At 32.4% G+C, this 20,073-nt stretch overlaps 1 pseudogene; it reads right to left on the bottom strand.

Annotated features, from left to right (window-relative positions):
- Window positions 1–3,500: 3,500 nt before the first annotated feature.
- On the bottom strand, window positions 3,501–5,954 carry LOC100778074 (zinc finger MYM-type protein 1-like; annotated as a pseudogene).
- Window positions 5,955–20,073: the final 14,119 nt, after the last annotated feature.

Raw genomic sequence — 20,073 nt, forward strand, 5'->3', positions numbered from 1 at the left:
ATTTTTATTTAATTTATAATTAATTTAAATATCTAATATTATAATTATTAATTAATAATCTATCATGAGACTAAAATCGTAAATTTATAAAATTAGGGGATCAAATATTATAATTAAAAAAAAACTAAAATCATAAATTTAAAAAATTAGGAATCAAAATTGCAATTAAGAAAAAAAAACATACGCATTCTTTTTTATCCCTGTAGTTTTTAATTGTTAATAATTAGCGTTTAGTTGTCGCAGTTCTCCAATTCTTAACATTAAATTCCTCACCCCACATTCCATCTAAAAGATGTTATTTTGCTCCTAAGTTTTAGGGTGAACTGACTCATTATTGGTCTTAGTCTTTTTTAAGCATCAAACAAGGAGGTTTAAAAGCCCCCAACCCATACAACCCACTTATTAAAGGAGCTTGGTCAGGGTTATGATTATTTCAAGAAAAAAAATTCAATTGTTTACTAAAATATTTTTAACTTGAACTCAATTAAAATATTTTTAACTCAATATCATTAAAAAAAAAGTAATTTTAACTCAATCTTGCCAAAAGTATATTCATCTTGACCTTGATTGGTCACATTAATTTAAACTTAATCTTGACTAAAGTATCTTTAACTCGGTCTCCACTAAAGTATTTTCAACTCGGCTTCAATCATTATCTTCAACTGAACTTTAACCAGGGTATTGTTTCAACTTGACCTTTAAACTAAGGTGTTTTCACCTTGGCCTTATCTAAGGCATTTTAAACTTCACCTCAACCAAGACATCTTTAGAGCGTCCTTGAATAGTGCATCTTCAGCTTGTCTTGGATAAGAACATCTTCAACTCATCCTTGGTTACATAATCTTCAACTTGGCCTCAGTTAAAGAATCTTTGTCTTAGCCTTGACCAAAGTAAATAAACACATCATTGATGAGAGTATCTTCAAATCGTCATAATCCAAAGCATTCTAAACTCTTCTTGGCTATAGGGCATCTCTAGCTCATCCTTAGCTTAGGCAGCTACAATTTGACCTCGACTGGACATCTTTGGCTTGGCTTCTGTCAAAACATCATTAGCTCAACTTCAATTAGGACATCTTTAAGTCAACCTAAGGCAAATCATATTGAGCATATATGACTTGGTCCAAAACATCTTTAAGTTGACCTCAGGTCAAATTTTGAAATTTAAGGACCAAAGATTGGCCCTAACCCATATGGCCTTGTGGGCTTTCTTAGTCTTATACCACATGAGTTGAATTTGATGGGTTGGTCCATACCAACCACTCTAAAACTAACAAACATGTAATGAAAATTGACATACAATTGATTAGTATAAATTAACAAGAAATAATTTATATATAAAATGTATAAATAAAAAGCATAAAATGTAGTTTTTTTATTGAAATATTTTGTACCTAAAGGATGGACAAATAACTTTTCTCCTTGTTGTCTTCTCTTCTAGTATCTTCTTTCTTCTCTAATTAGTACTCGACAATTTGAAGGGTGGGGGTATTTGCAAGAGATACTCTGATGCTCAAGTAAGGTCTCGGTCAAGAGTAATAGGTGAGGATATTGTACAGTCATGAACAATGACTATTTATACATACTTTAGTGGACTTTGGGAGCCTTTAGGTGTTATTACCATACTAGATCATGTGCTTCTAATAATCATTAAGGGTTTAAAACTATTCCTTAGTGATTTATTAATGGTAATGCTTTTTTTGGGTCTGTGATAAAGGTGTCTTAGGTGTTCGACTTTGCGGAACAATTAACCCATATGTTGAGGGAGAGGAGTACTCAAGTATTCACCCAAATCGAGAACCTGAATGCTTTCAAAGGTGTTGTAACCTTATTGCATATGATGTTGGTAGTAATCAGGTATTTGGCCTAGGCGAATACCTTAACACTTTCAAAAGGGGTGACACTTTAATGTGTTAAACATTGAAAGTACTTAAGTATTCAATCACATCAAGAGCCCGAGTATTTTCTAAGAAGGGAGCATGCTTCAAAATTTAAAAAGTGTCAAGGAATATATTCAAGTATTGGATTAGACCGAATTTACCTACAATATATATTTTATAATTTTTCTTTACAAATCTATAAAATGAATGTCGTATCACATTTTCATTATACTTTTGTTAGTTATTGGATTTACGTGTTAGAAACTTAATGATTAGTTTTTAGGTTCTTTGTATACTTCCCATGAATGATATGTCGTCCATTTTCAATACCAAACTAAAATGATCAATCACTTTTGGCGCTTTTCAACCAAATCCATGACCATATATTATATATACCATACACATGTACATGATTCCCAACAACATTAGTTGATGCGTGTTATGATCTATGATTCGGGATACGGTTCCTTTTAGAAAGAAATTGGCTCCAATCTTGTCGTGAAATAATCATTAAACTAAAGGTTGGATACCTATTTTATACAACTCCCATCTACACCTGAACAAAAGTCAGGCAACACTACTGGCTCATTATTGATTATTTTGAATTTTTTATTTAGTTGATTAATAATTGAAGCTTTTATTAATTACTCATCATTAATTGTTGAGCTATCTACATATTACAGAGTAACAGAATGTCAGCCACTTCAAATATTTGCACATACCAAGCATATATAAATATCATGTTAGCTTGCCACGACAGGCTTGATCACATTATTTAATAGAGAAAACATAAAATATTAGATGAATTTGTTTATTTCTTTTTAAAAATATTTATTTTAATAAAACAATTAGTTTTCTGTTTTCTTAATGTGTTTGTGTAAATTACTTTTACTTAAAAACATATTTTCTACCTATTTTGAGAAATAAATCTGTCTGTTTATTAATTTCTTTTTTAAAAAGTACTTATTTTATATTTTTTAGTTTAAATAATAAACCCATAAATAATTGAAGATTTTTGTTAACCAATATCCTTGACACATTGGTTAAAGAACTAAAATAATAAAATATTTATTATAAAGATCATAAAAAAACAAAAAAAATTATGAACAACATAATTTCAAACATCCTAATAAAAAAATTTCTACTAAAAACACCGTTAGCATTTCTCCTATAAAATATAACTTACGCATTAACTTTAATTTCCAGATAATAAGTGTCTAAAGAAATCGCTTAAGAAATATTTGATGATATTGTTAAATGTTTTTAATTTCTTAAAAACACATATCTATGCTTGTAAATTAGTAAATTACACTGACACTATTCCTTACAAGAGAACATCGTGTATTATTTTTCAAATAATTAAAAGAATTAGTGCAATGTATAAAGAATGAAAGTGTAATATTTTTTGAATAATTAAGAAAATTAATTAATGTAGAGATAGAAAAACAAGCAGTGACGGAGCCAGAAAAATTATAAAGCCTGGGCAAAAATTTAAAGATAGCAAATTCACATTGTATATAATATGTAAATAGTAATCAATCAAAATAAAAGAGACTCGTCATTTTGTCAACAAAAATATAGTTTAAAATAAAAGAGATAAACATAATCTTACAATAGCGGGTTAAATAAAATTACGAGGCAAGTGTCCTTTCCGATACTTCTTTGCGGTAAATGTTCGAATAATATCAATATCATCAAGTGACTTGAATATCTCCCGCTCGGTGTAACATACCATCAAGTCATTGAACCACACATCGTTGATCTTATTGCGCAATTTAGACTTGATAATCTTCATTGCTGAAAAAGCTCTTTCAACGGATGCTGTCGACACCGGCAATATCAAAGCTAGCTCAATAAGTTTATAAACCAATGGAAATACCAAATGTTTCTCAGTTTGAACCATCTTCATAGCCAAACTTTGAACATCTTCACAAGTGGAAAAAGAAGCATTTCTTCTCACTTGAAGCACATAAGTTTCAAGTTGATCCCTAATTGTTCCTCGGTCATCATCAGAAAAGTCTGCATGATAAATATCAGCAAGACGAGCAAGCTTATCAACATCAAACTTGGAGAAAGAGTTCTTGGGGTCAAGACATGAGAAGCAATCAAGTATAATGTTACTTCCTTCACTAAAGCGGTGATCCATCTCCACACATATTTTATCAATAGCAACATAAAAAATCTCTGCACGGTAATGATGAAGATTAGTGATAGTCCTCCCTTCTGCTCTTGAACGACCCCGAACTGGTATTTCGTCATCCATATTTGGTACTAGAATACTTTTAGCAACACAAAATCCTTGGACATCGGCAAAAAAATTATTCCAGCCACTCTCTCTCATTGTGCCCAACCGAGCTTTGACAACATCAACTAATTCCATGGCATTCACAATATTAAGATCTTTTCTTTGCAATATATTTGAAAGCTCGTTTGTGATACCAAACAACTTTAACATTAACCTCAAAATAAAAGCAAATTTAAAGCTCTCCATTTTTTCTATCAAACCTGCTGCTTGAGATGGTCCACGTCCATCTTCATCAACCATACTAAGCACCTTTAACACGGAGGACCACATTTGATCCAAACGAAGCAATGTAGTATGATGTGAACCCCATCTAGTATCCCCGGGTCTAGTGAGACTAGATGATTGGTGTAAGCCCCTTCCTCTAGATATCTCACCACTCTCAAGTTTATTTAAAATATCTTTGTGTTGTGCCTCTGTCAAAGCATCCCTCCTCTTACAAGATGCACTTGTTGTATTCACAATCAAGGTGATGTACTCAAAGAAATCATGAATAGATGAGCAACTACTAGTAACAGACACAACAACCAATTGCAAACGGTGAGCATAACAATGGACATAGAAAGCATAAGGATTTTCATCTAGAATTTTTCTTTGCAAACCATTAAATTCACCTCTCATATTTGAAGCTCCATCATATCCTTGCCCTCGTATCCTTGAAATAGATCATGTGTACTTATCAAGAATACCATAAAGAGCATCCTTTAATGACTTAGATGAAGTATCTGTGACATGATGTAAAGCAATAAATCGTTCCACAACATTCCCTTTGTCATTCAAAAACCTAAAACAAATTCAACCAGTTTACTTGGCGGCATAGAGAATAATAGGTAATGAAAATTGGAAATTGGAAAATACAACTACTAACCTCAACATCACCGCCATTTGCTCTTTGACGGATATATCACGTGACTCGTCAATAAGCACGGAGAATTGTCTATCACCAAGCTCTTCCATAATCACCTTGGTAACTTCATGTGCACAACACGTTGCAAGCTCCTTTTGAATGTCACCGCAAGTCATTGTGCAATTTTTTCCACCACGGTCAAAAGCATCCCTCACTTGTTCATTCTGAGATTTTACCCAATCTACCATCTCTCTAAAATTGCCCTTATTTAGCGAAGTAGAGGATTCATCATGGCCACGGAAAGCCATGCCTTGTGCTATGAGATATCTTGAACAATCTAAAGAACAAGTCAAACGAATCTTATACAATTCTTCTGATTCCTTGGTTGCTTTAGCAAACTTACTTGTCACACTTTGTCTTTGATTATTATAATCATCGTAGTGCTTGACACATGAGTTGTGCAAACTATTATGACTACCAACATGATCTTTCAAGCCTTGAGATGCATGCTTCCAATCTCTATATCCGCTTTTAGTGAAGACTTCAAAACCAAAGTGTTCGGCCCTCCCGGGTTGCTTAAAGAGAAAGCAATAAAAACAATAAGCTGCATCCTTGATCTCACTGTATTCTAACCATGTGTAATTCTTATACCATGATTTACTAAATGCTCTAGAAACACTTCCAAATGGAGTACGAGGAAAGCTTGGCAAATGTGGTTGCATTGGACCCTTCAATATATATGCCCTCCTCACTTGATCTTGAATATCCAGAGCATACTCATTAATTTGTTTCCTATGACCTGGATCACGCACAATCTCATTTGGGTTAAACTCATTAACCACATTAGGTGGCGGTTCTAATTCGGCTTCTTGTTGTACAACATTCACATTCTCAATACTTGCTCTATCAACCAAAAATCTCCTCATCTCTGAAATTAAATGATCTTAAGTTAATACTCAATTAACAATTAAAATCATAAGAATCAAAATTTAAATAATACTATATGCTTATAATATTACTAGATACACACTTTAGTTTGACTTATCAATAAAACTTTTATAACCAATGAATCTTGCTGTGTAGTAGCTTAATCTGACACTTAGCAGCACACAAAATGACAAAATATATTATAAAGTAAATATTTTTTATAATGAAATTTATTGAAGTTATCAGTATGATACAATATTATAATTTCACCATATGAGATTTTAGATAAACTTGAAAAATATGGGACCCATTTTCACAATGTTAGTACTTCTATATAACATAAAATATTTAACCTTTCAAAGACAAACCCAAATTTTTCTTCTTCTCTGTGTCTGCTACTACTAGGCGGTGCAAATAAACCCAAATTTTTCTTCTTCTTCTTCTCTGTTACCTTTGTGTTAATTGTTTCAATTTAAAACCACAATCAGTTGAAATTAAACAATTACTAACCGAAAAAAAAGGGGAAGGCGGTAGTCGGAAAAGAACCAGTAGGTGTCGATGGCGGAAGCTTTAAGGTTTCTACAGTGTTGCTGCGGTGACGAAGCTTTACTTCTTTTGTTTCTGTTACCTATATTTTTGCCCTTTTAATTTTTAACTCTTACAATTGTTTTGCCCTTTCAATTTCTTGCCCTTTCTTTAATATTTTTCTTTTAATTTTTACCTTTTTTTTTTTTTTTTTACCAAATGAATTTGGGCCAGAGCCTGGGCAATTGCCCAGGGTAGCCGGGCCTTGAAACCGCCTATGAAAACAAGAAAAATTTGTGAAATCTCACGAAATATTGTGAAGTGCCATTATAATTCACTTAATTTTTTTTATTTAATTTTAAATATATGTCTTGTTTTCCTTTAAGTAATATCATTATAACTAGTACTAGCGAGTAGCATCACACTTTTAAAAATTTGTTAAAAAATATGTTACAAGCATTTTTTTCATTAATTAAATATTATTTTTCCTTTTATTGCCTCTTGATCCTTATTACTTTCATCATGGCAGACAAAATATATCACGGTGAAAATTTAACAATGATGAAAATCAATTCTCAAAACAAAGGATAAAGCTAGTTAAAAATCATGTTTTACTTGGTAAATGCACATTTTCGTAAAATAAATGGTAGACTGCCATTATCTTCCTACATTGCTAAATTATCACAGAGAATAGGGACTCTTGGTAGTCTGCAGACACAATTCTTGTGTTGTAGGACTCCTAGGTTGATATTCATAAATTCATAACATATACAATTTGATATGTTCCTTGAAGGGATGTAACATATATAAAATTTGTTTATATTATTACTATTATTATTATTATTGCTAACATTAATATATCATATATATTTAGTGTATTGTTATATTATAGTAAATCAATATGTTGGCATTTTTATTATCATATTCAGGGGTGGACCCAGGATTTAATGATTAGGGATAAAAAAAAAGCATTAAAGTTTAATAAAAATATTTATATATTTTCTAAAATGATTTAAAAACATATAATAAAGAATATATTCACATAAAAAATATGAAACATTTATAAAGACCCAAAATTACAAATGACAATAATCAATTCTACATGTCAATAACTTTAATAAATTTATAGTAAAAAATTGGTACTTATGCTAATCATATGTTTTTTTTATAAAAATTTCTATTAATTATATTAAAAAATATAACAAACTTGAATAAATTATGTTGCTCACTAAATCATCTTTCAGGATAATAGTCCAACAACCATTATCAAAGAATAATTAATTTACTTTCAAATAGTTGAAAAATAAAAGAAGAAAAGTATTTCTCGTGACCGGCTATAATTTTAAAAGCAAACTATGATAAATTTTTAGTGCAACTCAATATTTAATTTGCAATCCTAAGATTCATATTGCACGCATCACGTAGATCCTTGATCGAAATTATAGTAAAATTTAACAAAAGTAAGAATTAAGAACAAAGACAAGACAACAAGGGAAACGAAAAAGAATATATAACGAAAAATGATGATTGAAACACTACGAGGTTAATTTATGCATTTTATGTCGGTTATTAACCGTGATTGTATATAATATCGTAGAAAGTCTGCATTTTTTATGACGGTTCTATAAAGAACTGTTTTAGAAAAATATATTATTTTAAGATGATTTTTAACTAAAAATCGTCTTATAAGGGTATATTTTTAAGACAGTCCTTAATTAAAAATCGTCTTAAAAAGGTATACATATGGTTTTTTAGATACCGTCTCAGAATGCATTTTTTTTAAAAAAATTAAAATATATTGAAGATTTTAAGACAATTTTTCAAAGATGATTTTTTTAAAAAATTAAAATATATTTAGACGATTTTTATTTTAAAAAAATTAAAAATATTTTGAGGATTCTAAGATGATTTTTTTAAAAAAAAACTGTCTTAGAATATATTTTTTTTAAAAAAAATTAAAAACAAATTTAAAGAATAAGCATGTTCAGTTTCATCAACACCATCCTCATAAGGCCATTCCTCAGTCTCTTAGAGGCTTCTAGATATGTCATCCTTCATGTGTTCACCAGCAAAGCTCCTATATGTGTGGAAGAGCTATTCAAATAAATGAAGTTAAATTTCAGCTCAAAAAGCAAAATAGAACCAAAAATATAATCTTCAAATGCCATTATAGAATCAGTAGCATGGAAAGAGATACAAATTTAAAGATTTAAAATTTCCAACCCTTCACAGATAAGATTACAAAGAAACCAATCTCAGCCTTCCATTTACAAATGAATCACCACAAAAAGACATGACAATCAATTTTCAAATTTCAATAGCTACACCATAAAATTTCTCATGTGACACACTCAAGACTTTTAATTAACTTAACAAAAGTTAAATATGATTCTTTAAAAAGGAACATGTCTATTTTCTTTTTTGAAAAAAAAGGATCAACCAGTGGACAAAACTATTTATAGCTTATGCTTAGTGTGTGACCGCAAATACTATATGCAAAAATTAAAAAGAGAGCCACACCATGTTGCGTGTTCTTTTATATTGATCAGTCCCAATAATGTCAAAAACACAGTATTCAGAATGTCCAAAACAAAATTAAGCCAGCCAAAAGTAGAAGATACACTTGTACTACATTGTCACTGCAGAACACAGGTTTTAGAATGGACTAAAGCTTAATAAGTACCCCCCTTCATCGTCACCTCTATAATTGGTGTTAGGTGCCAAAGAACGATTACTAAAATTTACATACGAACATCCTAAAAAGAAATAGAAACATGGAAAGAACATTATTACATTATTATCAAACATTACCAGATTTTATGTTCTCTATTTAAGTAAAAAGCTTTGTAAGATAAATTGAATGATAAAATCTCTGTGGGAGAAGTTGGTCAAACTATTCAAGATAATTAATTAAAAAATTGCGTGAGATACTCAAGTGTTCGTCAAAACATAATGGACTCACTACTATTCTCTTTGTGAACTTCCTCATTTTGTTTTTGAGCCTGCTATCCAAGTCTATACTTCTACAAAACAAATAACGAGCAATACCATATTATGCTTCCAAATGGTATTTTCTCTGATGATGGTTAGAAGAAAGCAAGAAAATAAAAGACAGAGAGGAAGACCAATTTGAACTATAGACACTCAGTACATTATATATCATGATTTTTATTTTATTTTTAAAAAAACGATAAAGAGAAAAGCCGACCCATGAGTTAGGTGTTTTACTTCAAATATTTCAACTATCGTCTCTTTATCAAATTCCAAAATATCATTGACTCAAAATATCATTATTTTCACTACTACTTTGTTTACATCTTTCTGCAATATTTTTTATGGTACTAAGTAATTAATGATAACATCAAATCAAAATAACTTTTCACTTCTCCATTTATTTTTCTTGCTACATTTATTAAACGGTACCCTCATGAATGAAATCTATTCTATTATAATGTAAAAGGCTGATGTTAAAGAGTAAAATCTAATTACTTGTAAATGGCTCTTCAAATGATATAGTGTCAACCCTTTCAAGCTCGTTAACCTCATAACAGACTTAGGAGTCACCTCTGAACACAAAACAAACCATTTCAGATTAATGCCGTTTTCTGACACGGGGAAACCTCCACAAGCATTAAGCCAAAAGATTAGAATCTTTTTTATGCCAAACATATTAATAAAACAATATTGGATTAGCCACAATATATTAGCTATGGAAGCAAAACCCCTAGAGCAAAAATATGAAGGAAAGTGATTGGATATTTTCATTGCACCCTTTCATTCTTCTAATGGACCGAAGATTTGTAAGGAAAAGGAATGTACAAATGAGGGAAAATACCAAATACTACTTTAATTCATCATATGCAGAAATGTCGGGCTACATCAACATGCATATTACACAAATACCAGTTTGCTAGATAATACATAATTTTGTGAAAGACCAATTTCTTCATTTGGTGTAGCAAGTAAATGTAGATTGTAAAAACACCCCATTATTTCACCTTTTTTTCCCTTATTTCAACATCAGTTCCAACAAAAACTAATCCTCCAAGTTAGCTCTTGTGTATCAACAACACCAACAAATATAACCTACTAAGGTCGACCTAGTGAAGGTTAGGATAATTTACACAAAGTTTTAGGTTCAAATTTCTTTGTCGTCATTATACACTAAAAACAAAACTATACCAACTAATTAATTAATACCAACTTATAGGATAGGATGAAAGGAGATGAAAGAAAGTATTATACATTCTATCAGGGCCACCAAGCTTTGTGACTCCATCCACAAACCAGAACTACCATTAGCTAAACATAATTAATAATCCTTGCAATTCTTGAAAGCATAACAGAACTACCAAATGCTTGATGTATCTCCAAGTATAGAAAATGGATGATGTCTACTAGCTTTTCCTTAACCTGCAGATACAACAATCAGATTCTATAGAAATAATATTGTGTTCTTACCTCTTCCAAAATCTTAGACCATAGTGATTTTTTCTTCAAATTTCTTACATGCTTCTCTTGACTCTTCAATTTAGCTCTTAAAATTGCTAAGTTGTCTCCTACATATTTTAGAAACATTGATAACTACTCAAGAACCCTAGCAGAGATAATTTCATTAATTGAATATTCTACAAACATAATTCAAAAAGAAAAAGAAGTAGGAAAAAGAAGATAATGCAACAGTAACAACCTAGTTATGATATGAAGGCTGTATATATAGATCCTTTTCCATTTGCCAAGAAAACGATTTTTTATCTTACTGTACAGTAATTTTTCTTTAACATTATCTTCCCATAAAAATAAAAGAAATGCTAGCATAGCAATGAACCTTTCTTACTAGTTACCACATCTATGATGCAATCCTACCCCGCAAGGGCATTGGATAGAAGACTCCAAGTAGATTGGGCCAGAGATGCAAGAGAAGGCCCTAGGGTTCTCAAGAGTCTTAGGGCAGATTTCGGGCCCATGGGCTAAGTATGGGCCCACTTATCTTTGTACATATTAGATTAAGGTTTCATTATTTTTGGGCCTTATATTTAGGGCTCCATAATGTAGGTAAGGTACCCTAGAAATGTAGGATTTTTTAGCCCTTGTATTTTAGGGCACCTAGACTAGTTTTTGTATTAGGGGTAGTTTTGTAATTTCACATGCATTAAGTAAATATTTGATGTGTGTGTTGGAAAATAAATTTAATTGAATTGGGAAAAGCCCAATCCAATTAAATTTTAGAGGGGGAGGTGAGCATTTGCTTGCTACACCCCATTGTCACATCATATAGTCACACTTAGTGCATGTCCTTCATGCTTTACATGCCTCATGCCACCTAAGCATACTTAGTGGAGAATCTTGGACTTTATCTTGAATTAGTGGGCTGAACCATAACTAAAATTCACTAATCATAATTATTGAAATTTTGGCTCCAAAATTTGGCTCCACAAATTCAATTTCAAATTCAAGTGAAATTTGAATAGAAATTCAAATTTTCCTCCAATTTTGTGTGACACTTAGGCTATAAATAGAGGGCTTGTGTGTGCATTTTTTTCAACTTTGATCATTTGAGAATTAAACTTCAAAGTTCAGACCTCTTTTGAGGCACAAAATTTCGTGCTCCTTCTCCCTCCATTCATCTTCCCCTACCTTCAAGCTCTTATCCATGACTTCCTATGGTGGTGAGCTTCTTCTAGACTCATCTTCTCCTTGAAGTGGTGTCTCCTCTCAACTCTTCTTCTCCATTCCGCTGCCATTAAAATTCAAGAAGCAAAGGACTCCATCGATGAAGAAGATCAAAGGACTGCAAGCTCCAATGGAGCTACATCATGTGGTATCAAGAGCATCTTCATCTAGGTGATGTTCTTTTGCTTCCTCTATCTTTTTGTTCAGCGAGTTCTCTTTAATTCCTTGTTCTTCATCTTATTCTCCATGTATATCCTCCATTGTCTTGTGGTTTGGTGATGTTTAGAGTAGATTCAAAAAAATAAACCGATTAAATCTTAGATCTACACTTCTTCTTGCATTTCTATGGTTCAAATTTTATAAATCTACTCTTAAATCATGTTTTTGTGTTGATTTTAGGTTCTATAATTTTTCAGTCATAATATTCTTGTGATGAACCTTTAGATCTAAATTTTCTTCCAAAATATTGATTAGAAAAAAAAAACACAAAAATCTAAGTGTAAATCACTTAATCCATGTTATCTTAGAGTCATGTTTAATCATAGTAATTGTCACATTATGTTCTAAGTTTGTGTTGGATTTTTATTTTGTTGATTAAATTTAGATACATTTGTTCACGTATTCTTGTCATTCTTATCCTATCTTTTGAATTTTGAGTCTAATTCATGCATGCTATTTAGTTCATAACATGTTCTAAATCAATTCCTAAAAGTAATCTTGTTGTTGAACTTTTTTTTTTGTTTTCTAAGTTTCCTACATGATGCCTATGATGAAGTTGAGTTGTGGCTGGATTTGTGAATCAAAATAAGTCTTAAGCTCTCTTGAATTGTGTTATTCAAGATAATTGAGCATATGAATTGTAACTATCCAAGCCTTAAGCAACATAAACACTACTCTTGATTTCTAGGTTGAAATCGCTGGTGCTGGCAGCTTGAACATACGAACTTGTATAAATTATTGAGAATTGGTCACTACGAGTTGTGAGCTGAAATTTTTACTGAAATTTCTAGACATCTATAAAAAAATTATAAAAAAGAACCAAGTGATTTGGATAAAAGGAAAAAATAAGAAAAATCACACAAGTTGGCAGAAAAATCAATGTCCAGGAAAAAAAAAGTGAAAGGGAAGTGTGCTTGTTGTTTTAGCTCGAAATTTGTTCTATAATTGGTGCCTATTTTATACCAATCTTATGTTTCTGAAATTTCAATTGAAAATTAGTGTGAAAACAAGTTCCAAAACTAGAGGTTTCTTGAGTCTTTTTTTTAGTTTTTTTTACTCTACTCGAGCCATTTTAAGTTTCTCTTTGAGTTCTAGCTTGCTTTTATGTGTTTTTCATTGCTTTAATTGTTGAATAATCCTTGAAAATTTGTCTTGTTAAAACTTTATTGGTTTAAATTTCATTTCATTTTTTTGGTGTTTGGTTATTGCTTGTCTCTTTGTTTCCTTGTTTGTGAGTTACCACACAGGGAATTGGAAAGGAGGATTGGTGCCATCCCTTGAAGAATTTGAGTCAAGAAGCAAGGGGCCAACCACCTTATGAGCTATTGGACTAAGAAGCACTCCAAATTGAGTGAAACACCATAGAGAGAATAGCCACCGAAATTGAAGACTTTTTTTTTTGTAATTTTGTAATTGGCAATTTTCTTTGCTTTCAAATTTTGTAACAAAAAGGTCTTTCATTGGAAGTAAGTTGGGAGCCTCAATAGGTCACCCTACTTCCATTTGTGTGTAATAATTTTAGGTAATTTTCCCTTAGGATAGTGAGTATTTTGTTGGGAACCTTAAATGAGGTCATCCAAACACTTTTAGGATCCGTCTAGTTTACATTTCTTACACTTTAATTTCTTACTTACTTTCATAGCTTATTTCATTTACCTTCCCTTGTCAAACCACCTAGATAGCTTGCCTTTTACCAATTAGTTTTTACCTTATCTTTCACACCTCTTTTAGTGTTTATTTTGGCTAGTTTCAACCATATTTTTCTTCTACCTTTTTTTTTCAAACCCCCAACAAGAAAGAACCACAACTTAGAAACCAACATGAGTCTTCATTCTTCATCTAGTGTTAATGGTGAGGGTTCTACTCCTATGGACCCCTTGTATAAGATATTAGATGAGTTGAGATCCCTTAAGTTGTGGAAAGAAAAGAAAAAGGAAAAAAAAAGAGTGGAAGAAATAAGTCAAGATGAAAAAGAGAAAATAAGGGAAGAAGAAAGAAGAAAAATAATGAAAGAAATGAAAAGAGAAAAACATGAATCCTATAGTAGTCATAACTCTTGCAAGAGCCTAAGTGAAGAACTTCATCACTATTATGAAGGAAGGCATAAGTTACATCTTAGACCTCACTCCCATAGGAGAGAAAATGAAAGAAAGCCTCAAGAGGCCAACATTAACCTCCCATACTTCCATGGGAAGGACAATGTAGAGGCTTACTTAGATTGGGAAATAAGGATAGAGCAAAAACTTAAAAGAAAGTCTACTTTAAAATCTTATGGCTCTCATTCTTATCCAATGAAAGACCAAGGTCTAGGCATCTTAGGGGCAACACCTTCTAAGCCCAAAGATGATAAGGGGAAGACAATAGAAAAGCAACGCCCTAAGGCTAGTATGCAAGAAAAGACTAGCTCTATAAAGTGCTTTAAATGTCTTGGAAGATGACACATTACTTCTCAATGCCCCACCAAGAAAAGCATGATTATGAGGAGCCAAGATATTTATAGTAGCCCAGATGAGACTACTACTTCACCTTCCTCTAGTGAAAGTGAAGAAGCAAAAGGGGAAGAATCTAGTAAACAAATCTACCCCCAAGAAGGACAACCTTTAATGGGTAAGGAGGAGTGTAAGGAGGTAAGTGTCTCCTCCAAGAGGTGAGCTAATAAGGAAAGACATTTTGAAATAAAGACAAATATTAAAGAAATTTCCCCTCTTAGACAACCTCCACATTTTCTCCTTTGTAAAAAGACACTTGTTAGCATTGTCACACCTCTTGGGCTTGAGTTTATTCCTCATGTAAAGGAGTTGTTGGATGAGGGTTTGGTTTGCAAGAGCTTAAATCCTTGTGCTTTGTTGGTGCCCAAAATAGGTATTATTAGGCACCAAATCCCTAAAATAGGTGGTATGATGAATGTTTTGAGTGGTGCAACCCTCTTTTGTAAAATCACTCGTGCACCCAACATCTTCATGATTTGTGTACATAGGGACTCATTAGGTAGGTTTGCTCTTATTTTTAGTTTCAATACAAACTTAGATACTCATATGGAATACCTTAGGTTTGTCATACTTTTTGGTAGGAATAATCAACATGAAAATACAGAAAAAGGTATGTTTTATTGCATTACTTTTCTTAATTTTTTAAATAGTGATCAAAAGGTTCCCATGAACCCTAAGAGAATAAAGGTCATTCCAGAGTGGCCCACTCCACTAAGTATAAGGAAAATTTGGGGCTTCCATGACTTAACAAACTTTTACAAAAGGTTTGTCCCATATTTTTCTATACTTGTAGAACCACTCATTGAGTTGGTGAGGAACCATGTTCCTTCATGGAAAGATGCCCAAGAAATGGGTTTTCAGATCTTATCTTACTTCATCATACCAAACACCACTCAATATATGTTTTTGTTCATTTTACAGATGTTGAGGAAAAAAGCCCAGAGTTTCAAGAACCTCGAGATTTATGGTCAAATCCTTTTCAAGGGGGAATGATTGATGCAATCCTACCCTGCAAGGGCATTCGATAGAAGACTCCAAGTAGATTGGGCCAGAGATGCAAGAGAAGACCCTAGGGTTCTCATGAGCCTTAGGGCAGATTTCGGGCCCATGGGCTAAGTATAAGCCCACTTATCTTTGTACATATTAGATTAATGTTTCATTATTTTTGGGCCTTGTATTTAAGGCTCCATAATGTAGGTAAGGTACCCTAGAAATGTAGGATTTTTCAGCCCTTGTATTTTAGGGCACCTAGACTAGTTTTTATATTAGAAGTAGTTTTGTAATTTCACATGCATTAAGTGAATATTTGATATGTGTTGGAAAATAAATTTAATTGAACTGGGAGAAGCCCAATCCAATTAAATTTTAGAGGGGGAGGTGAGCATTTGCTTGCTACACCCCATTGGCACATCATATAGTCACACTTGGTGCATGTCCTTCATGCTTTACATGCCTCATGCCACCTAAGCATACTTAGTGGAGAATCTTGGACTTGATCTTGAATTAGTGGGCTGAACCATAGCTAAAATTCACTAATCATAATTAGTGAAATTTTGGCTCTAAAATTTGGCTCCATAAATTCAAGTGAAATTTGAATAGAAATTCAAAATTTCCTCCAATTTTGTGTGACTCTTAGGCTATAAGTAGAGGCCTTGTGTATGCATTTTTTTCAACTTTGATCATTTGAGAATTAAACTTCAAAGTTCATACCTTTTTTTAGACACAAAATTTCGTGCTCCTTCTCTCCCTCTCCCTCCATTCATCTTCTCCTACCTTCAAGCTCTTATCCATGGCTTCCTATGATGGTGAGCTTCTTCTAGACTCATCTTTTCCTTGAAGTGGCGTCTCCTCTCAACTCTTCTTCTTCTCCATTCCATTGCCATTAAAATTTAAGAAGTAAAGGACTCCATTGATGAAGAAGATCCAAGGACTCCAAGCTCCAATGAAGCTACATCAATCTATGATCTACCTATGAGACAAAAAACATGCCAAAGTTATGCATCGAAGAAATTGTTCTCAATTCAACACTTTTTGAGGCTAAGGCACTTCATAGTTCACAACACCACTCATGAACTCCAATTCCAACAACCAAGAAAAGCACTTCTATATAAATATAATGAATATGACTTCAATTATGCACCAAGGTTATCTGAATTAAGCACAACTGTCCAATGGCCGATTCTGAACCCAGTATTAATGGCATAAACATCCTTGCAATTATGTGCTTTCACAGGTCGCACTTCAAATCCCATGGACCTTTTAGGAAACAAAGACTCATTAGAAGACAATGACAATGATGCCCTTTTAGTTGCAACTGCATTGGTTGTATGCTTGTAAGCACTTAACCACTTGGCTTGCATGTACATATTTCTCCTCCATGGTGGTATATGCAGGTTCATTCTTTTCATGGATCCCTTAAGAGCAGTGCACATCAGCCTTACAACCTACTTCACAACCTGCTTCATCTATTCCACTTTACCCACAAATATCAATGGGAAAACATCTACCAAGGAAGAATATTGATATGTGGGACGAGCTATTTCGAACTTCCCAGCAAGGGAGACTTCAACTATGTAGCGTTTTCCCTTAAAATTGACATCAATGTACTCATAATCACCAGCTGTTTATCTTCCATTTTTCTCCCACTTGGATTTGCAAAGACCTGCATAGAGAGGGGTATATAATTTATTAAACCAAGTTCCATAACTGGCATGTTTCAATGTCAATGTATCAAACTGTAAGAAGTTCAATGAATATTGTAAGTTTTCTAAGTGTTACCAGGTTATAATATGTTATGCATAGATATGAAATAATTAGGCACTTATATGATTTTCTCCCATTATAAAATCCTTGTATCGATACTAGCCTGTTAGTTCAGTAGAAGATTCCCTTGAATTGCCACTATGAAGAAGCAATTTCTCACCCTACCTAATCTGCAGAAATGTCCTAGTCTCTATCAGAACAAATCAAACATCCAGATTAATATATATATATATATATATATATATATATATATATATATATATATATATATATATATATATATATATATATAATAAAGTAAATCCAACAAATTTATCATAAAATAGAGAAAATTAACATCAATAATTCTTAACAGCATGGATCAAGATGAAATCATGTACAACTAGGATGCTCCAGGCCAGGAAGAAGGAATTAACTAGTGAACAAATTAAGACCACTCCATAGCTTCTTAAACAAAATGAGATAAAAAAACATAACCAATTATTTTCGTTAGTACCTTAAAAAATAAAATAAAAAAACAAACAAAATGATAAATTGTTGTAATCATACCATTGGAAGTAGGCTCTTAAATGGGGCATAGATTTCCTTTCCCTGGAAGGACCTAACTTGAATAGTTGAGGCTTGGGTGAGGGAGCCAAAGTAATTGGCTTGTTGAATCTTGTCCTTTGTGGCCCATGAAATGCCCCTGAGAAATCATAAAATACAAAAAATGACCCATAAATAAATAACACAAGGTTCCTCTTAATTATACCAAAAGACAGAGGCTAAGAAAATGATAGAGACAAAGAAGCAATTACCCCATGGGAGGTGTTTGGCCTAGGCCATTTCTGAACAGGTTTTGACTCTATTCGATGTTAGTTTTGGGCGGCAAAATCTGGAACTGGATGACAGTGATCCTGGCGTTCTCCATGCGGTTGGGTCCCCTGATGGTGTGGCTGACCTTCTTGTCAAAGACGAGACCTTTCACGAGGGACGTGCTGGCAGACTTCACAAGGGAGTTGCGGTCGGAGGGCTCGACGGGGATGACCATGGTGGTGAGAATGTCGACGGCAACCTTGTGTAGGGCGTTGATGGAGAGGTGGCCTTGGTCCCTCTCGTGACGCTGCAGTGGCACGATGAACCCTAGAGGGGGGAGTCGAAGAGAGACAGGTCGGAGAGTGAGAGAGTGAGGGGGAGAAACAAAATATTTAAAAGTGAAAAATATGCAACAATTGAGAGAGTGAGAGTTTGACAAAACTGTCTTAGAATGACAACCTTTTAAGACAGTTTTTGAAAAACCGTCGTAAAATTGTTGCATTTACTTACAAAAATGTCACCGTGTTTCTTTCTAAGTCGGTTTTCGATTAACCAACATAAAATCAGTGTCGTAAAAAGTCATTTTGGTAGTAGTGAAAGATGAAATGTTTGTGGATGTATTTCAAAATTTAAGTTGTCAAACTTGTATGTAGTGCTTGTAAGTTTGACCCATTAACAAAGGTTAATAAAATTATTTGATTAAAAACTATAATAATAATAATAATAATAATAATAATAATAATAATAATAATTTAATAATAATAATAATAATAATAATAATAATAATAATAATAATAATAATAATAAAAGGAAAAATATTTGAAATAAAAATTAATACTCAAATATTTTATCTAAAGAAACAAAAAATACAATTACCTCTGCAATAAATATTACAAAAGAATATAATATTTTATTAAAACATTAAAACATAAATAACATAAATGATATTATTTGCATAAATAAATTTCCAACATAAAGATAACTACCTAATTTTAATTATTTTTTAGAATTACCTAATATTAGTTGTGTTTTTAATTATTATTACTATTATTCTTACTATCAACTTATCTTGTCTTGAGATTTGTTATATATATTTAGATTATAGATAATAATATTATAAGTTGAACTAGTGCTCCGACATTATAATTAATTAATTAAATAGGGATGAGTGTGTTTTATTTAAAATTATGTTAATTCTTGTGCGAAGGTGGAGCCTTTTTCTAAAACCATTCAGTTTGGGCTTTAGAGTTCTTAGCCCAAGGAGCACTTAAGATAATTTTTTAAGTATTTCCAAACTTAAACTTACATTCTTTTATATATGACTCTTTGATAAAGAAAGGAGGAGTGCCATTGGGGCCATAAGCGGAGGGATGAGAGATATTGGAAAACGCTAGTGCTATTTTTGCATTGCTTTTGGGAGTCATATATTTGAGGTAACAAAGAGTAAGTTCTCTCTTACTATCTATTATTCTTGTGATGAGTAGGGGGTTTGTTTCCAAACCCTTAGGTTTTACGTTTGATTCTTGGATGAGTTATAAACACCCTAAAGCTCTTGTATTCCTTGTGATTGAATTATGATGTGCTTGGTTATGTGAATTGATCAATAGGAATTTTGGAGTGTTTGGCTTGTTCTTGAGTTTTGCTCCTTTTGGGT

This window comes from Glycine max, chromosome 9 (assembly GCF_000004515.6).
Source record: "Glycine max cultivar Williams 82 chromosome 9, Glycine_max_v4.0, whole genome shotgun sequence".
In the NCBI taxonomy this organism is placed as follows: Eukaryota; Viridiplantae; Streptophyta; class Magnoliopsida; order Fabales; family Fabaceae; genus Glycine; species Glycine max.